Raw genomic sequence first — 21121 nt, 5'->3', positions numbered from 1 at the left:
GTGGGGTTGTGGCAAGAACAGAAGGAAAATAAAATAAAGGCAAAACACTGTAGCACTTTTAAAAATTAACCATTTTATTTCAGTGTGAGTGTTTGTGGATCAAAATCCACTTCTTCGGACAAAGAGAGAGATGTTATGTAGAGATGTAGAAAGCAGCCAAGCAACCAAGTTCCGTGAAGTCAGTCTCTCTCCCTCTCCCCCCCAACTCTCTCTCTTACACACACACACACACACACACACACACACACACACACACACACACATATGGTAAAAGTTCTAACTTTCACTTACACGACATACACCTGTTAATTACACCATTCATTCTATCATACAACCAGATAACTTACATATATACAATAAAGGTACACAAAACAAACAGAAGGGGCTGAAATCATCATATCGTCTTAGTCTGACACCCTGACCATTACACCACACTGACCTTATACATCACCTTACATAACTTTATAACCTGAACAAAGTTGAGAATACTACTGCATTTTACTATGTTTGGAAGGGAAACAGATAAGGTGTTAAACTCATACTGTATTGATTGCATGTTTGGTCATGTGCCCGGTTGCACTTCATCAATTAGTGACAGCAGCTTCCATGAGTCTTGCTTCCACACACAGCACAATGCAAAAGGATTCCACTGCCCCTGTCTCTCTCCCACTTCTACACCATCCCATTAGTGATATTATTCTACAGAATTAGTGCAACTGACTGGTTTTCACATTATTTTACTAGACATTCTCATATGTCTGGGATTTCAGGTGTAATGTGAAATAAGAGCAGGGCTTACTTCCAACTGCTAATCCCTAACTGAAGTATACACATCAAAACAGTGGATACACATATCTGTTTACTTACCAGAGTCCCACTGACTGAATGGCTTTATTTTAGTTGGAATTAACAATTTGATTTTTTAAAAAAAGACGTTTCTGCTAAGAAAGCAGTAGGCCAGTTCTTCAAGCTGCATGAAGTATCTACTAACATTAAATCTGCCATGAAGTATACACTGTATACTTCAGTATACACTGTATACTTCAGTCTGCCATTTGATCAAATGCCTGTCTAGAGAAAGACATGACACAGATAGGATATTACTTGTGTAAGGATGACTCTGGCCATTTTCTGTCTGCCCCAAAGAGGCTACCACTGGCACCTTTAGCACTTTCACCCCTGGTCATGTGCTTCCTCTCTGTAGTATTATCTGACTGCTCTCATTTGAAGATTATATTTTTCAGATATTTGCTCGTAAGCTGTTTTGAGTGCTAAGGCCGGACTGTAGTGTGGAACGCTTATAGTTTATATTTATACCAGTAATATAATCCCACCACTAGATCATCACATTTGTTTTATTTGAACAGTTATATTGTGTTTGTGAAAGCATACACCACAAAACAGCAAAATATTAGGTTCTCAATTCTTTCTCTGATTGTATGATACATTCACTTTAAAAGATGATACTACGATCCTATGATAAGCATCGGACCATAGGGGAAAGTGAAATGCATCCTTCAAGATCTCTTGACAAAGTACTGAGGAAGAGAGTCAACTTAGGATATTCCCTCATGGCCCTTACCAACCATGACTGAATCTTCCATAATGGCTCCTCTTCTCCAGGTCAGAACTATAGTCACTGAAAGAGATGTGCTACTGCTGTGGCATTGACTGGGGACAGAAGACAATGCAGACCAGTTAAATTCTTGAATCTTTCAGAAAGCAATAACTATTCTTCAGTTCCCATCAACAGTGCCTGAAGAAAAGAGGAAAGAACTGGAAAAGAAGAAAGAATTTGAGTCCATTATTGTGGAGTCAAACAAAGAGTGTTAGTTCAAATTCCTACTGAGCTTGAAAACTCTGATGGGCAGTATTATAATTGTGTGAAGTTCACAGAGTACAAGCATCAAGAATGTTTGATTTAACAGGAACAGTGAAATCATCCTTCACCCCATCTCTGTAATTCCATTTTATCTTAGGGTGTGACTGGAAAGCTGAATCAAAGAGCAATTTGATTTGCATCCTGTATTATGACTGAAATTGTAGCCAGTGCTCACATAGGGGCTGCAGATTGATTTGGGAATTCACTGTTCACAGTGGATGTCATGCAATTGACATTCTAGCCCACAGTTCCCCCCCCCCTTTACTTCTTTCTGTTCTCTGGTCCCACCTTGGACAATCCTTTTATGGGGTGTAAATGCGGGAAATAATAATAGCAAGGAATCAGTGACAAGGTGGTAGGGTGATCTAGTACTAATCTCATATATGTAAAAAGTTATTTTACAAAAATTAAAAATTCCAGGGATGATCTGTAGAAAGGAAAGGATGCAGGGATGTGTTCCTCCAGTCCTGAACATCATGGCTTGAGTGCCTACCTCACTGAAACACCACTTTACAGACACGTCATCTATCTTTACAAGAATATATCACAACTAACCTACATGGGGAAAAGCCCATTCAAGTCATTTTGGCTTTAGAAAGCAAAAACACCTGCAGTGGCAGAGGAAAGAAAGCCATTTTGGGAGTAAAAAGGGTTGGACCGATCCAAATCAGCCTTTTTTGTATCATTCAATCAGTAAAAAATAGTTCGAATTCACCTGTTTTAGAGGCTGAGCAAATCCCACACTGTTTGACTACACAGCTGCAGGCTTACTTGCAGTCCTCACAGTAGCTGCAGTGGAAGTTTCTACGTGTACAATGCATATATGTAGACATGGATCAACATTACTGCCTTCACTTTCAGATTCTCCTCAGGAACTGCCATGATGAATATTTTCACTTCAGAATTTGCCACTGCACTACTGGGGAGGTGATCATAGGCAACAGTCAGTCTCAGTCTCTCTGTCCTCTATGCACAAGCCCAATCAACAACACAACTCCTTTTCATTCCCTGAATATGAACAGAGCAAAAGGAGAAGAGCAACTATGTCTACACTGCTTGATGACTTTGTCCCAGTCCAGGTTTGAGGTGCTGGTTTTAATGTTTAAAGCCCGTAACAGTGTAGGACCTCCTTACCTGTCAGAGTGTTTCTTTTACAGAAATTCTGCCTGGCTTATCTGATCCTCCCGGGCCTTACCAGTGTACGTGGGTGGGTCAAAAGAGACAAGGAAAGCTTCAGCTAGAAATCAGGCCTTCGCAGTGGTGGCCCCTACATTTTCGAATGGCTTCCCTTTGAAGATCTGGCAGGCCTCCTCCCCTCAAAGTTTTAGAAAACTGCTTAAGACCAAACTCTTCAAGGAAGCCTTCAAAGATATCCTCCTCCTTAGTTAGTCTGGTCTGTGACCCTTGTGCCACCTGAGGTTTGCCATCATTAGTCTTTTAGCCTGTTTATTGATCTATTGGTGTTTTAATGGCTGTTAGTTGTTTTCATTTCTTACTTTTGTTTTTAGGTGGAGTGATGGGAGGGGGAATAGGGTTTATTTTATATTATAAAGCTGCCCAGAGTAGTGGTTTCAGCTAAATAGGGTGGTATATAAATGCTAGAAATAACTGGAATAGAGAGAGAGAGAGATTCACGTTTGGACAAAGCACAAAAAGCCTCTACACGCACAACTGCAGGCATACAGAATCTGTTAACACAGTGCCTCACCTTTTGACCCTCCAGATGTTTTGGACATCAGCTCTCAGGAGATCCAGTCAAAGAGGGTTTATGTGAGTTGAAGTTCACAACATGAAGAGGATAAAACACTGAGCTGAAGATGGGAAGGTCATGGGTACAGACAAGAAAAGTCATCCTGCTACCACATCCCTGCTAGTCAGTCACAAGGTATAAGAGATTCAGCAGCAGGAGGAAAAGTTTAGATAGACACAGATAGGGTTTTGAGATAGAGAGATTTGGGGCTGGGCTGGAGAGTACTAGTTGAAAGGGACAAGGGAGAATGATTGATTAAGATTTAACAACATTGCTTGTTCTGTCAACACCTGTATCAATAAACAATTTCTATTTGGTTCTTCTAAAATGACGTATGGCCTGGACCTTGATTATTAATAACAGGTATTGTTGATGACCCCTTCATGGATTGCTGCCTTGTCGTGGCAAAGGGGCTTGAGTAATTCAGAGAAGCTATGGGCTATGCCATGCAGGGACACCCAAGACGGACAGGTCATAGTGGAGAGTTCCGACTAAACGCGATCCACCTGGAGCAGGAACTGGCAAGCCACTCCAGTATCTTTGTCAAGAAAACCCCATGAACAGAAACAAAAGGCTAAAAGATATGACGCTGGAAGATGAGCCCCTCAGGTCAGAAGGCGTCCAACATGCTACTGAGGAAGAGCGGGGGACAAGTACAAGAGCTAATGAAGTGGTTGGGCCAAAGCAGAAAGGATGCTCAGCTGCAGACATGCATGGAAGTGAAAGGAAAGAGAAAACAATTGCACAGTTACAAGACGGGGTACACCTAGCTCAGCAAAACTATGAGGGAGAACGATCTTGGAATTGTCGCAGATCACAAGCTAAATATGATCCAACACTGTGATGTGGTTATTAAAAAGGCTAATACTATTTTAGGCTGCATTAATAGATAGTTTCCAAATCCCGCAAGGTGCTAGTCCCCCTCTATTCAGCACTGGCAAGGGTTCACCTTGAGGATTGTGTCCAGTTCTGGACACCACACTTCAAGAAGGATGCTAACAAATTGGAAAAGGGAAACAAGGATGATCAGGGGGCTGTAAACCAAGCTTTATGAGGAGAGGCTGACAGAATTGGGCATGTTTAGCCTTGAGAAAAGAAGACTGAGGGGTGATATAGCACTTTTCAAATATTTGAAAGGCTATCATACAGAGGAGGGGAAGATCTGTTCTTGATCATCCCAGAGTGCAGGACATGCAACAATGGATTCAAGTTAAATGTAGCCAGATTTCAGTTGAATATCAGGAAAAACCTCCTAACGTTAGAGCAGTATGACAGTGGAACCAGTTACCTCAGGAGTAGGCGAGTGCTCCAACACTGGAGGCATTCAAGAAAATCTTAGATAATCACCTGGCAGATATGCTTTGATTGTCTTTCTGTATTGAGCAGGGGGCTGGACTTGATGGCCTTTTAAGCCCCTTCCAACTTCACTTTTCTATGATTTTATGATTCTTGAAACAATGCAACAGGTATTGGCCTGTTTTTTGTGTGCTTTGTATTAGTAAACCCCTTTCAACCAAAAAGAGAAAAATACACATATAATCTCAATTAGAGACATTTACTATGTAGTTAAGTTCTTTAAAAACAAGGTTAGTATTTATGATGTAGTGGTCATGAGATAGTGAGGTGACCTTACAAAGTTCTGAACAAGAAAATAAAAATGTAAACAAACATACAGGTTGGTTCCCAACAGCACAGACTTTTAGTGTCTTTAATGCCTGACAGATGTTCTGATCAAAGCACCTGATGCACGGTGCAGCTATGCTTACTGTACCTGGCAGGTGCAACCAACAAAACAAAAGAGAACTCATAATCTTAGATAATACCAAAGCAAATGCAAAGAAAAGCCTTGTACTCATCCAATTATACATAGTAAGGTCAAACTTAAACATTTTATTAGCCTTCTCCCTTGTCTTTTGGACTGAAAGCTTTATATTTTGCTATCATGCTTGAACTGCCAGATCAATCTACGTGTGTGCTGAAGTGGCAAACAAGCACACCGAGTACAATGGCTGCAGGTGTCCAAGTTTACTTTCCCTTCCAGGAAGTCATATGACACTGTAGCTTTTGGCCAGCAGCTTGAACTGTCTTAATTCAAGTAATAAGGAACAAATATTCTTAAGCGGGAAATATTTTTAAGAGAGAAATTCCAAAAAGGATATCTCATTTATCACTCTGGGAAGTTTTGGATGCCTAAAGCACAACATTACTGGATTGACTGGCAATAATATAGAGTTAGAAGGAAACAAGGGACTTTGTTTTATGTGTGATGGATACATTCAACTGTGTGTGCATGCTGTGGCCTCCACTGAAATGGCCTTACATGTGAGATAGCATCTTAGGCACCTCTAGAGGAGAGGTAGACCACAACCACTCTGTAGGCCATGACTGTTGGCATGGGGCCAAAACTCCAGAGGCTTAATGAGGCTCTGGCCTCAAGAAAAGTTCTTAAGAGCATGGTTGAATGTGAAGCTTGGCAAAAGCAATCTGTTTAAAAGACAAGCCTTGAAACTTAAGGACAGTAGTTACACAGAGCATCCTGTCCGACTGCTTCCATTCTTCCCACTTAACTTTAGCAAAGAGACTTAGACGTGGGGAAAAAACAACATGAGAGAGTTCTTAGTGATTATAATATATTATATTGGTTATGGCTACACATATATACATGGCAAGATACATTTGGCATAGTAATATTCAGAGCAATAACATACAGTGGACCCTTGACTTACAGACGGCTTGACTTACAGACTTTTTGAGTTACAGACTTCTCTGGTCGCAAAATTTAGGTTTGACTTGCAGACTGAGAATTGACTTACAGACCAGAAAAAAAACAAAATGGAACAAAAACGGCCTGTTACGGGATTAATCGGTTTTCAATGCACTGTAGGTCAATGGAGACTTGACTTACAGACTTTTTGACTTGAGAACTGCCTTCCAATACGGATTAAGTTCTCAAGTCAAGACCCCACTGTAGAAGTAAATGGCCACCAGACTTACTGCTGAGTGGTAAGGGCTGTTCTGTCTCTGTTACATTTATACTCAGAACAACCAATCACATTTCTCCATTACAGCTGGTCTTGTTAACAATCAAGCATTACATCATCATTACATTGGCTTTTACCGTACAGTTGTGACTCTTCACTTCATTACAATATTAAAATTTAACTCCCTGTTCACCAAAAGAACAAAATCCTGACAATGACAGACCTTGCTTCTTTTTGTGCAAAGCCCAAATTCCTGCCACAACTGCTATAATGCTGAATGGTGCAGGCAAAAAGATCTGCATTTTTCTCTTAAAAGAAAATTAACTTGTGCATCACGTTTTTAAAGAAAAACCATTTTCATTTATCCATTCATTTTGCAATTGTGTGTGTGTAAATTACCTGTCATTCCTTCTCTACACTTTCTGAAAGGAGATGGGAATGGAATAGATGAAGTGGTGGTAAAGAACAGAAAATGAGACTAATTGATTAATGATCAGCCAGAGGGGAAAACATGTTATTGTTAGAGCTTCCAAATAATTTCATATGGGTAAGGAAACAGATAATGTAATTCAACTCCTCCTCACTAGATAGAAAATAAAATAATAACGGAGACTGTAAAACCTCCTTCACCATACTTCTGGTGTTTTAGCTGTGAAGTGTTTGAATGTACAAAGCTTCAAATCAATTAAGTCATCAGGATTTTGAAAACACTTTTGTGCTTTCTTCCTGGATTCTCAGAATGGCCACACAGGAGAAGCAATGTACAATTCCCTCTTTCCATCCAGCATGCTGCATGAATCAGCCTTGAGTCTGGGAATAGCTTGGGGCAAGAGGTAAGGGTGGGGAAGAATTTTTACAAGGATATACAGGTATTTAAATTAAGGTTGTTCTGATTTCTTAATACATCTGCCTAAATTAAAAAGCCACACAGAATGTACGTCTATTTTATATCTAGAAAGAGAGAGGAGACTGGAATACTTTTTAAAAATAAAGAAGAAATTGTACAACTTATAAAAAGGTGCACAACTGTGCAAATATTAAGAAAGAGAATTATATGGGTTATCCATTTAATTAGTCAGGATTACAAAAGCATAGTACAACTTCTTTGGAAATGATTTAATAGGCACACATTTTGGACTACACTTTGAAGCTGAAAGGGTTAAGAGGAAAGTTTGCTTTGAGGCTCTTTTGTTTATCTTCTTTATTTAGCTAATTAATGTTCCAGCTCTCTTCTCTGCATTACCTCCTTCCTATTCTCATGAACCAGTTAATACATGTGAGCAAACAGTACTTCAGAATGCAGGTGCCTCTTGCCATACAGGGTTGTCACTGAAGGAGAAGACACTGAAACCAGACAAGATTGAGCTCATGTTGCTGGGGGAGGGGGTTCTTCTACTTGTCTGGGAGGTATTTCCCCAAGTTTGACTGACCATAAGAACTGGTCTTCACAGACCTCTTCAATGCAGGGTTTACTCCCAGAGAAATCTGGGAAATGGTAACCAGAAATTGGGCTTTCTCTGCAGTGGCATCATCTCTATGGAATGCTCTCCCACAGGAAATATGACAGGGATTCTTCCCTCCACATATTCAGAAAGCTCCTAAAAACAGAACTATTCAGAGAAGCCTTCATGGGGGATCTCCCCAAATAGCTGGGGCATTGGAGGAAGAAGAGGAATAACACATTACTGTCGTGGGATTAGAGGTGGTGCGAAGTTTGCTGAGTTTAATTGCTGAACTCCTCAGTCCAGTGAGGCTAAGGAGGCTCTAATTTAGTTATATTGTAACAAATTGTGTATATGTGATATTATTGCTACCTTATGCTACCTTTCATTGTAATTTCCTGTTATAGTTACATTTGGCTATACTGTATCTGCTGGTCAGTGATTGTAATAAAGCTCATTCATTCATTCATTCATTCATTCATTCATTCATTCATTCATTCATTCATTCATTCATTCATTCATTCATTCTTGTACAGTAGTGTGTTCCAGAAATTGTTTTGCCACCTGTTTTGAGTTATGATCTATGTCTGGAATAGTTTATTGTTTATGTTATTATATCTTGTACATTTAATTTGTTGTGCACCACCTAGAGTAGCAATTGGCTAGATAGGAAGTATATAAATTGAATGAATTGATGAATGAATAAATGAACTTTTATTTTTGTTTTTAAAGCCAGGGCACTCAGCTCAAGCTGGCTGCCGCTATGGCATGTCTCCGTCTGTCTGGATTGGTTGTTCTTTATTAAGGCCCATCTAGTATCTGAAGTTTGTCACCCAAGAAATCCATCTTCAGTCTCTTCTGTATTTACCCTTGATCTTTCCTTCAACGATATAGTGCAGTATATTGTATTTCTTATGATAAATTATGTGTCCAAGATATGAGAACTTGGGTTTCTTAATAATCAACTCTATTTCTTTTTGTTTTTCCATCTGACGAGCTGCTGCTTCACTTTTCATTCATCAGTCCATGGGATGTGAAGCATTCTTCTGCTTCCCCGCATTTTGCAAGTGTTTACCCCGTTGAGCATATCCTTCGGAATGTCCAGAATAGAGGTCAATAGTGGTCAATAGTTTATTTACAGTCCTTAGACCAGTCACATAAGTATAAAACCTTTTAAAACCTTAAAATTTCTAACTTTCAGTATTCCATTAGAACATGTTGGCATACATACAACTGGGAACGGCAATCTAATTGGTATTTAACTTCCGCAGTCGAAGAATTGCTACACAGAACCTCGCAACCCGACAGGTGATCTGGACATCAACATCTGAGAGAAGGAACTCTAGCCTATTTCCCTCTGAACGTCCTGGCAATCTATCTATTAAGGGGGTTATAGTCTCTTTTCGCACTGCTTCATACAATGGGCAGGTGAAGAACATGTGCTGTATGGTCTCGATCTCCCTCAGGTGGCAGGAGCATAACCTTTCAGCAAAAGGGGTATTTTTATACTTCCCTTCTAGTACAGCAGAGGGGAGGGCCAAACACCTTGCCAGAGTAAAGGCTCTTCTAGTTCCTTTAATTTCCAAGGATGTTAAGTATTTGGCCGGTACCATACAATTTTTGATGTAAGTCCGTGCTGCCATATTTTGGATGCTAGAAAGGTCTGTTTGGTATTCATTGTCCTCTATTCTTTGTTTAACTATTTGTTTTGCCTGCTCTATTCCAGAGGATATAAGTGCCTGAGGTGAGAGGCCAATTTTCCCCAAGTAGCCCTGGACCGATTTAACCCACTTAGATTGATAGTTATCTTTAAATAATAAGGAAAATAGGCCTTCTGGATTTAACTGTCCCTTTAGCCACATATATATAGACTGAATTCTAATCCAGGCTTCTACTTTAAGGCATCCTGTTTCTAGCCTTATCCTTGCATTTGACACGCATCTTGGGACCTGGAGTATAGTTCTTAAGAATTTAGATTGGACTATTTCTTGTGGTGCGAAGTGAGAACTGGGTGGCCCCATGAATGAGCCGTACAGCAGCTGGGCTAATGCCTTTACTCTATACAATTTGAGGGCTGCCGGTATGAAGGACCCTCCTTGGGAGAGATGGAATTTTACTATACTATTTGCCGATCTTTCTCCCTGATCAGCCACAAATTTACTATGCTGAAGCCTAGATCCTGAGGCCTGTAATACTACCCCCAGATATTTGAAGCTGTTCACCTGCTCGATACTGTGTCCATTTATTTGCCATGACCTACTCTTGGGTCTCTGTCCAAAGGCGACTATCTTGGTCTTCTGATAGTTAATCGTTAATGATTTATATTCACAGTATGAGGCAAGCTTCTTAAGTGCCCTCCTCAGCCCTATGGGGGTTCTGGATAGAATTACTGTATCATCAGCATAGAGTAAGGCTGGCACTGTTCTATCTGTAAGTTTAGGTGAATGGAGATCGGCGGTGTTAAGCCAGCTTGATAAGTCGTTTATGTAAAATATGAATAATGCTGGTGCCAGCAGGCAGCCTTGCCTAACACCTCTGTGCGTTTGCACAGATTCCGTGAGGTGTCCCTGTCTGCTGCACCTGACTCTCAGGTATGTTTCTTCATGTAGGGCCCTGATTAGATATAGAAGTCTTTTGTCTATAGATGAGTTTGATAGATTGTCCCAGAGGTGTGTTCTCGATATAGAATCGAATGCTGATTTAAAGTCCACAAAGGCGGCATAGAGTGATGTTACTCCTTTGGCTGAGTATTTCTCTATAAGATGCTGTATAATTAGGCATTGTTCTATTGTGGATCTCCCTGGCTGAAAGCCTGCTTGTTCTGCCCCAATGATATTTTCTACTTCGAGCCACTCCAGGAGTTTGTCTAGGAGGTGCCTTGCATATAGTTTGCTTATAATATTCAGCAAACTTATTGGCCTGTAGTTGGCTGGATCCTCCCTTTTCCCTTTCTTATAAAATGGGACCACTGTGGCCGTTTTCCATGATATCGGGATTTGGCCTGTGTCATTAATATGGGTGAAGAGAGGTGCTAGAAAAGAGCCCCACCATGTCTTGTTTTCTTTTAGGAGTTCTGGTGGGATGCCATCAAGGCCTGGGGCTTTTCCATTTTTTAACTGATCTATATGAGCTATTATTTCGCCTGGGGTCACCGGGGGCCATTTGGGAGTGCTTCCAAGCATTACTGGAGAAGGGGGTACAATAACATCCTCATACATACTTGTAAAGTGGGATACCCATTTATCTGGTGGAATACAAGAGGATAATGGGTGTTTGGGCTCTGATAGTCTGCCTGAGATTAGTTTCCAGAAAAGGGATGGATTTTTGGCTTTTGCTGCTTCAATCACCTTCCTCCATAGTTCTCTCGTGTGTTCTCTTTTACTGTGATGTATCTGCTGTTTGTATTCTTTCTTATGTACCAGTAGTTTTAGGAGGACCTCTTTTTTAACATGGTCTTCTGCTCTCAGGTATTCCTGGTATGTCTGATTAACTAATTGTTTTGCTGCCTTACAGCTTTGGTTGAACCAAGGTTTGGATCGGTTATATGAATTCTGAAGGTTTCTGCTATATGAGTGGACGAGATGTGGCTGTAATTGTTGTAGGAGAGTTTCATATTTATCTATGGGATTCCAGTGGACTGTCTGGCTTCCTACTGGATTAAGGGCATCAATCAAATTTTTCGAAGTTAAAAGTTGTTTTAAATTTTGTGCCAGTTTAGGTGACCATCTTACTCGGCAACCCACTCTTTCTAGTGCTGTAATTTCAGTATGATATCTTGGTTCTGTGTCTAAACCTCTGACGTTTAGGTGGAAACTTAGATGTAGGGGGAAATGATCCCCCTCCATGTAAGGAAGTACTTGGAGAGTTTTGACCATGGAAAGGAGCCCCCTGCACACCAGGATGTAGTCAATTGTACTAGCTTTAGTTGCTGCCATAAATGTATATTTTCCTGGAGTATCACCTGTGATTGTGCCATTTAAAACTGAGAGGCCCAGTCTGTAGGCAAATTTGTACAGACAGGCCCCGGCATAATTTGCATGTTGGTCCTTAGATGCCCTCTCCTGATTCAGGGTCCCCACATTATCATTTCTTATGTTGGCTATCATCTTAAATTTGGTTCCCAGATAGTCATCATCTGGTCCCATACGGGCGTTTAGATCCCCACCAGTCAGGACCAGAGCATCCGGATGTTCCATGATAAGCTCTCTTACATAGTTTTCAAGGTCTGTCCAGTTTCCTTCTGTTTCAGCTTTTCTGGATGTGGGAGGTAAGTATATGTTAATAATCAATAGGGTTTTCATACTTCCTGTAAGTACTACTGCCATGGCCAGCTGTCTCAGGGGGGGTTTCATCGTAGATTTCACTTTCAGAGCCGTTGATACCAGGATGCTCAGTCCCCCCTTCAGTCTCCCCGGTCCGCGCCCTGGGATTGCCTTTACCATGAAAGAGTTGAAACCATCTAGAATTATATCTTTGTCAGACCAAGTTTCTTGCAAAAGAATGATGTCATATTTGCTACGAAAGAAAGGAGTATCATGGGTTTGGGAGATACATCTGGTCCAACCTGCCACATTCCATGATAAAAGTTCAATTTTAGATGCAGATGTTTGGTTGCTTTCTGGGGCACACCGTGATTCTTGAGTGTCTGGTGCCTCATTTCGCTCCTGAATGTTCAGTTGTTCTGCCTTTGGGGTCATTTCCCCTCTTGTGGCAGACAGCATTTTAATGGGGTTCCCTTCCTTGTATACCGTTAGCTTCTCCAGAGCAGGCAGGGATACATCTGATGACTGACATCCTCTGTAGGTGAGGGGAGCAGCTGGTGTGGGAAAAGGATAATCTTTACGGGCCCAGTCTTTGTTGTTTTGATTTCTTTGTGTCTCTCTGCTAAAGGGATATCTTTCAGCTCTACCCAGGTAGGTAGTCGTTGTTGTGTTTGGAACTGTGGTATCTTTGTGGAGTTGGACTTTTTGTTTGTTTTCCCCCCATGCAATATTCCTGGACAAAGGCTTCTTAAGATGTTTATATTTTTTGCCTTCCAATAGTCAGTTCTGGGGATAAGCTACTAAAGGGGCATATCTATTGCCCATATGCCACTCAGAGGTGGAGTCGGAAATAGTTCCCGTTGAGCAGGCTGGATGTAACTTCTCTTTGTATGGATGGTATATTCTATTTTTTCTGGAGGATGTAATACCTTTTGAAAGATGCCTTGGCCTTGAGAGCATTTTCACCTGATTACTCTGGTTTTTGATTTTGCTTGTAAGATCACGAGGCTTGTTAATTGGGATATTGTTTGGGAAGGTTGCGACATTGATCTGCGTTTCCTTTCCTCTACCATCTGATTTGGTTTTGGAAGGTGATCTGTTGTAAATGGTGGAAGCTTCAGCCCTATCTCTGTACAGGTCATAGCTAGGTTTTTCGGCTGTTATCTTCCTTATGGAAGCGGCTGTGGGGCCATCTCTTTGTTCTGGAACCTGAATTTCTCTGGATGTATTTGTTAGTTTGTAGGTGTCCAATTTTGTGATCGGTCTTAGGTTGATATTTGAGTACGTTGTATGTATTCCCCATTTGAATGATACTGCTATTTTTTCAAACTTGTACAACAGGCTCCAAAAATGATGGGCCTGTTCACTATTGGCGAAGATCAAGTGCACCCTGCCTCTTAGTTGCCCGGGCTTGCTGGGATAGATGCAGTAACATTTTGTGTTCATTTGAGCATCCCAATCCTTGCCCAGAATTTCTGTTATTGTCCACAATACTTCTGAGTTGGAGGCCCAGGTGCCATTTGGTTTTCTTAGTGGCCAGTTGTAGATGGTGATGTGGTTCACAGGCTTGAGTGATGGGCTTTCAGCAGGGGTGGACCCTTCACTGTCTGAGGTTGCTGACCATTGGGGTTTTTTAATCTGTATATTTTCCTTGCATGTTGTCACAGCAAGTGGATGCTGGGGATAGGGTTCTTCTGGGGTGTTTCCCCACCATTCGTCTATGGTTATTAGCTCTAGATTAGAGGATGTTAGGTCAGGTCCCTCTGTGTCCTCTGTGTCCTCATTTCGCTCATCTGGATCAGCCCAGGCCTTTGGGGTCTTCCCAGAGATGGGCATTCGGTCCTGAGTTGCTTTTTCTGATAACTGTGGGTAACTCTGACCTTTAAAGGCTAGGGAGTTATCTTTGTGTGTTTGATCTTTTGTACCCAGCTCCTTTTTTGCCTGAAGTCCTCTCTGTTCAGTATTCTGAGGGTTTGAGGGGGGTGCTGCTTTTAAAATCCCCAACTTTATCATGTCAGCAATGCATTGTAGTATTGCTTTAGTATCAGCGATTTCTTTCTTTAGATCATGCAGATTATTGAAAATTGTCTGGTTGGATTTAGCTGAGAGGAGACACTGATCACGTAGTTGGGTGTAAATAATCCTAGTTTGTTCACTCTCGGGCCCTTGAGCATCTTGGGGGCCTACTGTTCCTTCCATATGGTTCTCCTTAGGCCCAGGTGTTGATAGATTTAAGTATTTATAGAATGATTCCATAGAGGCAGAGAGAGCCTTCTCTATGAGTTCTGGGTCCAGAGACCAATTGCCAATTTCTCCTCCGGAGTGCGGAGTTCCGACTGCAGCCCCCTGGTATGTCTCTCCATTACTTATGCCTACATTGTCCGTAGTAAGTGGGGTACTTGATGTAAATTCCCTCAGCGGCCTTTGATTATAGGAGGGTACATGTTCACGTTGATCTGAGACCACACAGAAGTCTGCTATAGATTTCTGATTTCGCTTTTTGGGAGCCTTTTTTAACTTGCCATAGGTTTTTTTGGTCCTAGTGGTGACCATAGTTATACTCCACAAATTAAGCTTATTTAGTGTCCCCTTCTACTTCTGCAGGTGCAAACTACCACTCAAAGGGAGAAGAATGTGGGTTTCACAGTTACGGTCAGTAGTAGCTGTATAAAAACACTTCTTAGCTCCGGTAAACACTCAAACATAAACCATTAAAGGGGCAGGTTGTTCCACCCGTTCCTTGGAGGACTTTTACTCACTGTGAGTCAATTGTAGATTGACGGAGTCAGCGGATCCGCCCCTGCTGTATGCCAAACAACCCCGGAAGGCAGATGGCTTTTCTTAAACAAAGTAAATGTTTTTCTTGCAGACTTGATTCAAGCAGGTGCTTACTGTCCGCAGTAGCGGTGTTATTTTCTTCTGTTTTCTTCCCAAGGCTGCAGTTGTGTAATTCTGCCGTACAGAGGTATTTCTAATATCTCTCGGCAGCTCCAGTGGTCATTATCTGTGTTTACTTTTGCCAAGGTTAAAATCATGCCTTCAGCCAAGAAGTAGAATAGGAACTTCAACTAAACAAAAGCTATAAAAACCATATGAAATTGCATAAAATAAAGATAAAATCACCGCTGTGTAGCCATGAGCGTCTTGCCTGGCTGAGCCGGAACCGGAAGCTCCATCGTCCAGAATAGAGATGGGCATGAACCATCAGTTTGGCGGTTCATGATGGTTTGCTTTTTGGCCGAACAGGTGTACGGCAGTTCCCAGCCCCACCCCCTCTGGCGGTTGTCCACATCTATATAGAGGCGTGTGTAAAACTTTAACATCCCCAGTCTTAGAGACATACTAACCTGTTTATTATACAACAGTTTCCTTCAGATTCATAAAGTTTGTTCTAGCTATCTTAATTCCTCCTTTTGTTTATCTGTTAGTTCATTAAACATCCCAGATACACCTCTTTGTCTACTTGGTCTGTATGTGAGTTGTTATGCATACTGATGTTATTCCTACTAATCATTACTGTATTTTTTATGGCGTTGACAGTTCTTAGACCTGTGCCACTAGAGTATCTTGTACAATTTACTATCTGAACGGACACTTTACATAACCTTTTCTGAATAAATATTAAACAAATTCTGTAACAAGGTGCATCCTTGACAGACTCCTCTTCTAATTTCCATTTCTTTTTTAATTCTCCATGTATTTTAATCTTAGCTCTTTGTTCTCTGTTTAAGTTCTTTATTATATGCCTGTCCTTTCCATCCATATGTATATGACAGAAACCAACTTACACCCAACCCTATACAGTATATGCATTTCATCTGAGAAAAAAGTGGGTATCTCAGTAACTTCAGATTACCTGAAAGGTGTCTGCCTAGATAAGTGGTTCCCAGTCCTGGGTCCCCATATATTCTTGGACTGGAACTTCCAGAAGTCTTCACAGCTAGCTGTTCTGGCCAGGGTTTCTAGGAGCTGTGAACCAAAAATGTCTGGGGACCCAAGATTTCGGACCACTGGCTTAGATTATTGTTTTTCCCTCGAATACCTAGGTATTTACTGTAGACTGTATGCTAACATATAAGAAACCTTGCCTAAATACAAAGCAAAGGTTCTCCACAAGGAACAACATTCTTCTAAAGCTATTGGGAATCAGTTGGGTCACACAACCATGAGCATAACAACTACAGCCTTGGCTCTATGCTATTCAACAGCTGAATGAGCCAGTCTGGTGTGGTATAGTTCAGCCCATGCAAAACAGGTGGATGTAGCACTCATTTAAACTGCAGAATCATCACTAGCCTGAACCTAACCCCTCTTGATAAAATCAATTAAAATCAATGTGCCCAGTGTATGTGGATAGAGGTAACAGCTAATAGTGAAAGATTCAAGGTGTCTACATCAAATGCCCATCCACTCTTCAGCTACTATCCCTCTCCTCCTAGATTAAAATGAAGGGACAGTTTTTTCACAACATTTGTGAATCTTGCAGGAACAGCAGAGAATTTCAATACTATAATGTGGAAAGAAAGAACTACCCACCTCTTAAAATGGAGTAAACTCCCGAAAAGTCTAGCCTCTGGTCACAGGAAGAACTGGGTTAAAGTGGAGATCAGACAATTTCTTTGCTTGAGTGAACCAGCCTGCCCCCAGAGTATATTACAGGTTAGCTATGTGTATTAGGTAGGCATACCCAATATAAATACCTAACTTGTAATACCTAATACACATAGAGCTAACTTGTAATATACATACCTAATGCTGCTTTTAAAAGTGATGAATAGTGGGGAGAATTTCTATGACTTTTCACATTTTCTTTGTAACCTATAAGCAAGTTCAAACATGTTTATGAATAAACTGGCCTTTCTCAGAAGAGTACTCATAAATGTGTTCAACCCCAGCCATAAGCTCAAAAATAGATTGAAGGGGGAAAAATGACATGTCATAGAAATCCTCTCCCTAGTGATGAAACACATATTTGCTCTAATAATACTTATACACACAGACCCAGATCCCCATGAGGACTGAACCAAATGGCATCGTGTTGTAGCGACACTTTTTAGTCTGATCCAGCCTGCTCTAATTGCCACATGTAGACAACCCTCAGGGTAATCTCAGGGAATGGGATAATGCTGACCTGGTTAACCATATCTCGTTCAACACATTCAAAACTGTAGGCATGAACTAACCTTGCTGCAGGGCTAAAGTCAAGAATACAGACTGCTTGAAGCACTTTGTAAGATGAATTTTGCACAGAGAAATCCATTTCTAAATGCTCAGTATATTCATCAGTTCAATTATGCAAAAGGGCACTAGCCTAAGTAGGTCATTTAGAGGTTAGGAATGAAAAAATTCCAAATCTGAAGAACCCCAAGGGCTAATGCCTCTAAGATTTGGAGAATATGTTAATCAACAATTATGTGTAGAGAAACAGAGAAGAATATTAATAACTCTTTTACTACTACCCTTTACTAACTACATCAAAAATAGCTATCACAATAACACTCTTCTAGAAAAACATGCACTGAATGGAACTCTACAGATTAAATGGGTATCCAGTTCCAATTATTTACTAGTCTCACCATTGTACACTTAATACATATTCAACACATATCCATACATTTGCTTAAGTAATTCAGCAAGCTACAGAAACATATTACATCTATGGTAAAAGCATGTGTATATGCTCCAATCTAATGAAATGAAACCAGGGAATAAACAGCAAGGCGAACCCAAGGGTTTACCATCTGACGGTTATTTCTTTTCCTTTAAAAAAAGGATTAATTGATTTTAAGTAATTAAAAACTGATCACAGTCTGTACCGTACCATACTTTTATTGTTACAGCATCAAGCCATCTACATAAAACAAAATTAAATGCAGAGCTTCAAGTACTGACATATACTGCAAAAAGCCAATTCAAATAAGCAAAAAGCAATAAAACTACAAATATGGCAATGTAAGACCAATGTCTAAGTTTGGCTATTTATTCTGGCTACTATGGCATGCCGCCCACAATTTTGCTACCAGTTCTATAGTAATCTGATTTTGATCAATTAACAATTGGTTACAATAGTCTGAGTCTGTTTGGCTTCTCATGTCTTTTAAGAGAGGTGTAATATATTTTCCTCAAATCTTGTTATGCCTGTTACATCTGAGCATCAAGTGCTCAATGGATTCTATCTCACCAGATCCGCAAGGGCAAAGTCTCTGTTCCCTCAGGATCTTCTTAAATCTGCCTTCCAACACCGCTGAGGGAAAGGCTTCACATCTAGCCAGAGGAAAGGCTTTCCTAAACGTATATGTCTCAAGCTGTGATAAATAGGCCATGGGGAGCAAGCAATATTTGTGTCTGTCGCTCTAAAGTTGGGGCATCTAACAAGATCTACCTGTCTTTCCATGTCCATTATTCTCTCTTTAAGGGCTGATTTCGCTTCATCCCATTGCATACTCAGTATTGCTTGTGGAGAGAAGCCCATAACTTGCAATTTGTTTAGGACCACTTTCAACCACTTCGATTGAAAATTGTCCTCTAGAAGTAGATGGGTTAATCCCAGTAATTAATAATTTATTTTAAGCCAGTACTGAAGGGAGGCTAGTGTAATTTTGGCTACCATTGTTAGTGAGCCTGTCTCTAAACGAATTTGCGCATTTGGAACTTCAAGAATTGCTCTAAGGAATTTAGTCTGAACCCGCTCCATCGGATCACAGCAGCTAGATGGAGGCCCTATAAAGGTGCTGTAGAGCATCTGGAAAATGACCACCTTTGCCTGAAAGAGTTTTTAGGCTGCTGGAATATATCGACCCCCTTTGGAATAGTAGAACCTTAAGATGGCATTTGCTGTTTTTTCCCCTTGGGTAGCTGCATATTGTATATGAGCCTTTCTGTCCCCATTAGATTGAAGGACCATACCTAGATACCTAGCTATACTCTGGTTTCTCTTCACAGTCAGTAGTACCAGGTTGCATTTTTTAGTGGCAGACATGAGCTTCTTAGGAACATGAGAGCTTCCCAAGAGTAGGGAGACTCCTCAAAAGCTGGGAACTTTTAAGTTTCATTTCAAATATTTGCAACTAATCTCAGGTGGAGATGACAAACAATCTAATTTTCTGCATTGCTGGAACCACTTTCACATCTGCTAGAAGAACACAGACTGCTGTTCTGTGTAACCCACTTGCTGTGTAACCCACTGTCACCTGTTTCTGACTCCAAGTACATGAGTGCACGTGTTTGTATGAATGTATCTAGAAAGGGGGAGGGAATAAAATGATTATTTGAATGAGAGTTCCTTCTGCCTGATATGTGAGGGTAAGACAGTCAAGAGAAAGTTGATGCCCAGTTTTGGACACGACGGTAAACAAACCACAAATGGAATGTCTATGGTTAAGCCACTCTTGCTATAACTGGAGTAACTGATCAGCGTCCAGTAGCATGCTGGCTTGTCCACAACACAACAGAACACTTCAGAATGTGGCTTGATGTGGTGTCTGAACATATCCATTATCATGTTAAAGAACTAGTATTCACAGATAGACACACAACATACAGTAAACACTGAATTTAATCAAATTTAACTAGTTAGAGCCAGAATGAGATGGTGAAAGAAAGTGACTTACCTAATATATATTAAATGACACCCAAGTGAGACACAAGCAAGAGTAAACATAATTAGGATGACAAGGATTAAAGTTTTGAAAAGAATGTAACACAAGCTGATTTTTTAAAAAATTGCAAAGAAAAACTCAGAATAAAATCTCCCCCTCCCAACTGAATTCATTTAAAATCTAACCCCCCCCCCCCAAAAAAAAAACTGAATTCATTTACAATTTCAGCTGAAAGACATCCAAGAGCTTCTGGACAGTATGCCAAAACAATGTGCTTTTTCATACATCCAATGTTTATTTCTTTATTTTAACAGGAAAGCTTTTACTCAGAATGCAATATACAATATGTTGCATCACATTTGAGACCCAAATTATGCAGTTATACAGAAATTATGCCATTTGCACCAAAATTACAAAAAAGAGGAATTTTTAATGATAGCAACCGATATTGATACATAAAAATACAACAGGTTTCTGCTAATGAGGTCCTTCCTATAAAACAAAATACAGAAATATTACAGAGCTTTACCAAATGCTAGACAAAAGATTTTGTTATGTCAACAATAAACCAATAGGAACTGAGTTCTGCAAGCAGAGTAGCCCAAGAATACACATTTCACTGGAAATGTTTTCATACCATGCTTAAAAATTGTATTCTAATTCTAGTCTGAACACTGTTAATATTGAATAGAATGCGCCAATATGTGCAGCCTTGTAATTAGAACTTTGTACAATGGTAATAAATTAAAACCTCATGTGAAAAACTTCATGCTGCTGAAGGTAAATTACTAAATCACTATTGGGGCAAACAGCTGTTATAAACTGGGTCAGAGGTCTGATACAACCCTACACATGAAGCTAGCATGTTGAACTTACGGTACTTTGACATTTGCAGGGTGACAGCTCATGTGAATAAGACCTCTGCCTCTACAGTCCTAAACACACACCAGAATCATACAACCATTTCCCCAGATAATATCTGAGAATTAGCTACATGACTTTGGCATGCGTGCCCAGGATTATGTCTATATAAACTTGATTTCACTGGGCAGCTCCCATGCAGCCGATGAAGGCAGAATCAGCTCAACAATTCCACTGGTAGAAACAGCCTGGATCATAATCTGAGCTGGTCCATTACTTCACCAAAGTTATCAGTAAAGGGTGAACATTAAGGGTGAATACCAAATACATTATTTTAATGGATGA

General features: G+C 40.5%; 1 protein-coding gene and 1 long non-coding RNA gene across 2 annotated transcripts in view; one reads left to right on the top strand and one right to left on the bottom strand.

Moving 5' to 3' along the window:
• The window catches only part of ANK3 (ankyrin 3), a 543412-nt gene that overhangs the window by 505683 nt on the left and 16608 nt on the right, over nt 1–21121 (bottom strand). The gene's annotated exons all lie outside the window — the stretch shown is intronic.
• Nucleotides 3658–15643, top strand: LOC144588324 (uncharacterized). Its single transcript, XR_013543834.1, has 2 exons — nt 3658–9167; nt 15508–15643. It is a non-coding gene; the product is annotated as an uncharacterized LOC144588324 (long non-coding RNA).

Source organism: Pogona vitticeps, chromosome 3, assembly GCF_051106095.1.
Source record: "Pogona vitticeps strain Pit_001003342236 chromosome 3, PviZW2.1, whole genome shotgun sequence".
Lineage (NCBI taxonomy): Eukaryota > Metazoa > Chordata > Lepidosauria > Squamata > Agamidae > Pogona > Pogona vitticeps.
Note: the sequence above shows the minus strand (reverse complement) of the source record. Positions and strands in the feature narration are given on the sequence as shown.